Source organism: Poecile atricapillus, chromosome 7, assembly GCF_030490865.1.
Source record: "Poecile atricapillus isolate bPoeAtr1 chromosome 7, bPoeAtr1.hap1, whole genome shotgun sequence".
Classification (NCBI taxonomy): Eukaryota; Metazoa; Chordata; class Aves; order Passeriformes; family Paridae; genus Poecile; species Poecile atricapillus.
Window position 1 is genome coordinate 19,408,340 of NC_081255.1, and position 7,754 is coordinate 19,416,093.

Consider the following 7,754-nt stretch of genomic DNA (forward strand, 5'->3'; position numbering starts at 1 on the left):
CATCCGACTCACAAAGACACATTTAAGAGGTCTGCTGGACTCAGGTAGTGCTGTCCCTTGCAAATGCAAAGAACAGAGATGTCAGCATTCTTTTAAACTAGAGCAAATAAAGGTTAGCTTCAAAATGTACAGGATTTTGCATAAACTGAAAGCAACTCAGTGGAGTACAGACACTAATGCCACTGCTCCAGTCCTCTGCATCCAGAGAAGCAGCAGGGCTAGAAAAGGGGCTGTTGGGCCAGAAAGTGTCTGGCAGCATGCAGTCTAGGGAGAGCTGCTGTCTATGCAAGTCTCATACACAGTGATCAAAGTCGCTGTGAGAATTAAATGAAGTTTCCTGCACACCTGCTCAAGTCATTTGGCACCAAACTTTAAATAGCTCTCCAGCCAACTGTAAAATGCTTTAAAGGCAGTAAACTTCCAATCTAGCCCATCACACCTATCCAAGAACTGGATAACTGTGAACACAGCCAGCCTCCCCTCATCTCTAAACAGGTTCCTTATTTATGCCAAATTTAGCTGAACACTACTTATCTGTAGGCATGTCTTTGAATTATATAATAATAATATAAATAATAATATATTATAGATATTATTTATCTTTTTATATAGATGTATAGATATACAATTTTTATATATAGATTAACATATAATTTATATATATATATTTATATAATTTAAAATCTAGAATTAAAAAAAGGAGAGAAAAAATATATATTATCTACACTTTTTTACAGGATTTAACATAATCATTGAAAAGCTTTAGGTCCTTCCCTTGTTACCAGTGATTTCTCCACACCTCTCAGCATATTAGTGAACACATGCTACCTAATGGCCTCAGCTGGGATTGCAACTGGAACCACAGGGTTTCTGCTGCACAATGACAGCTGGAGTAATTCAGCTATAATAATCAGTAATTTCCCACCATCCATAGCCCTACAACCTCTTAGCTTCTTGCTCATGAATATTGGCAGGGTTTGAGCCTGTCTGGGAAGCTGGAGGAAAGAAGAATCTGCTCATCTCAGAAAAGGTCGCCTGTGGCACCTGTGGGGCAGGGAAACTTCAGGCTGTGGTGGTGAGCAGTGCAGCAGCTCTGGGGGAGGCAGGATCGGCCTGAGGGCAGCCAAATGTGACTGGCAAAAGCCTTAGGGTAGCCATGGTAACCTCACTTGATGCACTACAGTCACTGTATCCTGCTTTGGAGTGAAATACTCTTGCCTCCCTAAGTATGTTAATAGTAAAATCTAAAGATCTAAAAAAGCTAGAAAGCTTTGAATTGACAAGGCAAAAAATCCTTACAAAGTTGACACCAACAGTGAATCTATTAGCACAGGATAAAAATATGTCTGATCTGATCCAGGTTGATTCTGTCTACTTCTGTATTAAGTGTCTGCCAGACCTTCTCCCAGCTGTTGCTAAACAAAACAACACAGCAAAATAAAAGTTTGGGAAAATTATAAAGTAGTATCAGGGTCTCTTTTCATTCCATTAGGTGAGAAAGAAATCTATCTAAAATAATTTTTTCTTCTTACTATTAATACAAAATGTGAGCAGAGCCCTTGAGAGGTCATGTTCGAGCCAGCCTTTACAGGAGGATGATTAAGGCACAAGACATCAGGAAACAGCAGCCACAATCACCAGATCACTAAGATGATGTGGATGAATTGTCCCCCATTTCTGTGCTGCACATTCTCCCAGGTAAACAGAGATAATGACACTCACCTTTGTAAGTTTATGATCAGCAATATGGAGACATTAAACTGAAAATAATGAACAGTTTTTCTGCACAGGGAACAGGATTAGAAAATTAGAATTAGAAATTCTCCTAGATGCTCAGTATTCTCAGAAGAGAATGCTTTTCTCATCAATGCTTTTCTCATTGGAAGATGTATTAAGGCAGATTTGGAGAAATAACGAAATTAAGCCTCACTGACATGTGCCCTTCCCTTTTCCAAAGATATATAAAACATAACTCCCCATAATCTCCAAAAAGGGGATTTGAACATTTTCAAGACTTCTAACATACAAAACCTTCCTGTTTTTGTGAGACTCCCAATGTATACAAATATCACTGCTGAGCATCTAAAATTAAAAGCAATTTAATTCAGATGTAAAACTGCAAGATTTCTTGTTTCAAATGTTTCTCATGTACTTCAAATGTATGAAGAAACAATTTTCTTCCCCATTACTCCATTTCCAGTACTTTTGCTTCTGTCTATAATTGTGTAAAGATTTTAAAACTTAAATTAATTTTGCAATTCCAAATAACTTTCCTCAATTGCTCATGTCAAACATCTATTTCATATTTTTAAAAAAATTATAAAACAATTCTGTGCTGTCAAGAGGACAAAGTTCGGATTATTAACTGCATGTAAGATCCCCATGCTAATGTATTTCCTGTCATTCATTTCTGGTAGGAAACTCTTTATTAAAGGCATAACATTCATACAGTAGTTCAGTGTTTGCCTTCATGGTACATTTCTTGCCGTACAGCTGCTAAGGTACAGAATTCATCAAGTTACCCAGCTTGGAGGGGCTTCTCACCCCCAGATGTCACCCTGAATGCTCCATGTCACAGCTCAATGGTAAGGGTAGCAGCACAGAAGACAAGTGAGGCTGTCAGCTTGACTGATGTTCTTTGCATCTTCACCAAACACAAATTTGCATGGCCAAATTAACAAGCTTGCAGTGTACTGCCTTGTACTTCCATTAATAGCTGTGTGATTAATTGGTTACAGCCCATTATATTAGAACAAACACAGCTAGGAATTCTGCTTAAAGAAAATGAATCAGGATTGGACTGCAGGCTGAGTTTAGCAAGGATTTTCAGCAGTTCATAAATTCTTAAGGTGAATGAAATGGAAGAAAAAAAAGAAAACAGTTTCAAGGAGGTCTAAGATACAGGGATTCAACACCAGCCTCATAGGACTCAGTACTATGAGCCTAAATAAATACATATCTTTGGCAGTCCAGGAAAATAAGACAGCCTAATTCTGCAGTCCTTGTTCAAACAGCACTTGCAGCCATAGTGCCAGAGAGGCAGTGACAAATTTCTCATCACTTTTTATAGGGTACAAACTCTCACAAGAGTTGTTACACAGGATTCCAGAAATTTATTTACAGCTCATAGGGCTTGATAGCCCTATTCCCTTTCCCAGAAGTATTTCTTTCAGACCAGGTGACTACCTGACCCTCTGAAAGACCAGCTTTGAATTGGGATAGGGGAAGTCACGAACATAAGTACTGATAAGGCATTTAAACACTAAATCCTTCTGCTCTAAGTCTCATGTGGAGTTGCATGGTTAGATGGAGAAACTCCACAAATTCTGAAAGAGGGATTAAAAAGTAGCATATTGCACTGCAGAATTTGACACAGCTTCACTACCTTCCATTGACAATTTCAGTCTACATTTTTGGGGAACTGAAAATCTGTTTCCTTTTATGCTCAAGTAATTTGTACTGCATACAAATGGGAATATTTATGCCTGTTCATTCTAGGTGAAAGCATAAAAAATACTTACGGGACTCCTGCCATAAATCTGAGTCAGAGAAGTAATGTCTTCTGAAAAAGTCTTTTGAATAAAGAACATTCGCTTCATAAGCCTTTCATCTTTGTGGATTGTCACAAGTGCCTTTGTGTCTACAACACTGAAATGGTGAATTCTTGGGCCTTCTAAAATGCAAGCAGGAAGAAGTAGCCTATTGCTGTTCCCCTACAACTTCACAGGGCTGCCGTATCTGGCTAAAGCCCAGACCAAAGATCCATTTCACAATGTCAGTTTTTAAGCCCTCCCAGCTTTCAAGGTAGGATGAGGCACAGCTCAGCTATTCCTATCAATACTGATGGTATTATGTGGACTCCAGTACCAACATTTTTTACAGTGAGTAACACCTTTGATTCTGGAATCCCAGACAAGGTGTGTACAAACTACAGACATAGCCAGCACAAGTCCTGACAAGTTTTGTATTTGTTCTTCTGTTTTCTGAGTTGCAATATATTCTTGGTATGTTGTAATAATCAGAAAGCCCATGTCAGCTTCTTGTAAAATTTGAAGCACTCACATTTTTACCATACAAAATACAAGATGAGGCCAATCCTACCCAATTTGCTTTTTAAAGTCATCATGTATAAATCCTTGGCTATGATGATACATGCAGAGATTATCAGTAGACTACCAAACCCTCTACTACTACTACCCTCAACAAAGCTGACAGAAGTCCCTTAATCTACAGCAAAGAAAGCCTGAAATAAACTCTTCCTCTATGTTTGACTTACAGACCTGTATACATATAGGAGACTATATCCTGCACCAGTGGAGCATTTTGTACACACTGCAAGAAGAAATGTATCAGTCCCATATCTTTGATTGGTGTATGTGCCCTCTGTAAAAAATCTCTAACAGATTATATTCAGGCTTTCTTCCAATACTGGACTCTTTAGGAATTAGCAATTTCTGCCTTCTAGAGCTACTTATTTACTCCTAAATACTTGAGTTCATTTTTGGGGGGAAATATTCTGAAAGCCTTGATGGCCAGTTTCATAGCAAGAGTCAGTCTTGGGAATGAGCTAAAAAAGGAAGACAAAATATAAATTCAAAGCATCTCTATATTTAGTACCACCAGAAATAAAAAAAAAAAAAAATCAGGAGAATTATTTTAAGACAAATTATATGGTATGGTCAGACTAATTCCTAGTAACCAAGATGCTGGCCACCACTGATCTAAAAGCATGCCCCTAATTTAGTTCTGTTCAGTTTATTATATCTTAAATGTATCTTTCAGTGACTAATGGCATTATGCTGTAAGGCGAGCTTTTGTCATATTAAACTTCAAAGTTTAGCGTGGCATCTTAACACTGGAAGATATAATGACTCCTGAAGAAAACTAAACCCTCACAAAGCAACCCATATCCCCAGTGGGATCTGCTGGGGTACCTTCATAGTGCCTTGTATTTAATAGCACCGATACTTGGAGTCAGCACAAATTCTCAAATGCCTGTGCTTGAAAAGGAACATCATTATGACTTTGTGGTATTGTCAAGTCAAAAAGCCAGACAGAGAGACTGCTGACAGCAGAAACTTGTTACACAAACCAAGCAATAAAGATCATAATTTTCTGACTAAAGTAGCTACATATGTTGTACCTTCTACGTTTATTTTGTTGCATGACTGATTGAGACAATAGTAAAAAGCATTGTCATGGAATATTAAAATGATAACTGATCTTAAAAGAGGCTCTGTGGATGCACTGGTGCAAGTATTAAGGATGAGCAAAAACCATTTGTCAAATGCCCAGACTGAACTCTGACGAAGCTGCTTGGTAGAAAGCATTCTTTTAGGAGATCAGAAAGCCCAGATATAATATATGACACAGATGCACTCAAGTTGACTGTAGTATACTGAGTTTCTATATTGCTAGTTATTTTGAATGGCTATAGAGGCAAATTAACTCATTTTATATATATAATCACAACTAGGCTACTAGAATATACCTCAGGTCACTCTTGCACATTTTTCAAGGACTGAGTTTGAATCCAAGAGGCCATTATTCAGTGCTGATAATCAAATTAATTGATTTCTATTTAATCTCATTTAATCTAATGATTTACAATTAACTCTCAGATTAAACTCTAAATGTGTTATTGATATCAGAGCCAAAACAGTTTTAATGTTTCCTTTTTCCCTGGGCTAGATTTAAAAGTGAAGCTTTTGTATGTTCTGTATGTTTTTTATGTTCCTTCTACTGAGAAAAATACAGTGAAATGCAATTATGAAGATGCCTTTTGTAGCCAGACTTAGGGCTCAATTGTACAGCTACCTGCATGAAAAGAAAAAAAAAAAAAATCAAGCTACAACTACCATACATAAATATTTAATCTAGATTATTATTTTATCATTTACTCTGCCAATGTTTAGTTCCAGAATACACCTATACATTTTCATTGCTTCTGTACTTTCATTGCTTATGTATGTAAGCCCCATGCTAAGCATATACATCAACTCCAATTATTTGCATGGTTTTGTCAAAGTATCTTTAGGTTTCACATTTGGCCATTTCCCACTTTGCCTCTCCTCCCAATACATCACAACCATCTTTTGGTAGCTTCTGTTGGACACGGGCTTGCTGGTCATTGCCTAAATAGCTTGTAAGCAATTCTCTCAAGTTCCTTTTTGCAGAGCACCTGCAGTTATTATATTTCATATTCTTCAATCCTCATACGCCTGCTTTAGTCTACAGCTACAGCATCTGCATTGTAACAAGATGTTACTTGAAGATACGGGATATCCTCACAACTAGAACATATGGATTTAACTGTATCCTTTCCTACAACTTCCATCAGTTGTAGTCAGTAAATTGCACTGGTGACACTGTGGCAGCACAGTAATTCCTGAACTGTGTATGATATCCAGAGATGCCAGCTCAAATCTCAGCAGCAACAGAACTGTACTAACACACTGCTGTTTGTGGGCTAATTATGCTTGCATTTCAGAAGACTAATCAGTTTGGGCAGAGCCCTATGCTAAGTTCAGTATCTTTGCACAGTCACACACTCCATGGATATTTCTTTCCATCCTCCACCTACCCACACACATTTGTCTCAATTAGACATTACATACTGATGGGTTTACCTGTGGCCAAAATTCCCATATGGTAGAGAATTTTGCTGCAAGATACACTACTACTCTAGAAAGAAATGGAAGCAACAAAAATTGTAAAAATCTCACCATTTGCAAGAGGTCCAAATCAGAATTTCTGTTCAGAATCATTAACTTAATTTTCAAGCTTGGCCTGGCTAAGAAAAAGCATTAAAACCAGCAGTTATGGCAGAAACTTTATAAAATTAGTATGTAGTTTTCTAAAAGTATTAATTTACTGGCACTAATGATGTTATATATTATCCATCTGCCACAAAACCTGATAAGCTGTGATGAAGATTCACTCAGGTTTGTTACAGAATATAAATGTGATGACTATTCTACTTGAAATTGTTCAAAATCTTACCATTATTTATAATGAAGTAAAATGCCAGTGAATATAGGGAAAAAAAGCATACACTGAGCAGCCGTGGAATTATTTATCCCCTGCCTGTGCATATCCTTAGGTATCAATTCTGAATGCACTTATCTTGCCAAACCAGTTATTAAATGTAAAGTAATGCATATGCTGTATATTTTTCTGTATTTGAAATCCGACAACTACAACTTTCACATAGGATTATTTTGGCCTGGTTTACCTTTTCTCCTTTCTTTCAACCAATAAAGCTTGTTCTAAGAAAACAGAAATTAACCAAAGAAATAAGAGACTCAAAGCCAAAATCACTTATTTTCATATTTGTTGCAAAAATCTTTGAGTCAGCAAACAAAACCAAAAATTTCCAGTAAATTTCTGCTTGAAAGTTGTCACCAAAGTGACATGGAAAGAGACTGAGCTTTGGGACTACCTGCAGTAAAGTTCTACTCAGTGTAACACAAGTACAAACAAGCACGGTTCTACCAGCTCCCCTTCCCAGGGGTACAACAGGGAATCTCAATATAGGCGAGTTTAAGAAAACAGTAACGAGTTTCTCTACTTAAATCACTTTTGGGCTGAAATGAAACAAAACCAGGAAGAACTGAGAATATGGATTTTCAGCATTTTTAGACAGAGGGTCAAACTTCCATTTCTCTCACACACAGCTTAAGCTGTTGACATATAACAAAAATTTTGACTGCTACCAAATGTTGCCTTCACAGAGCTGTACTACTCAGATTTCA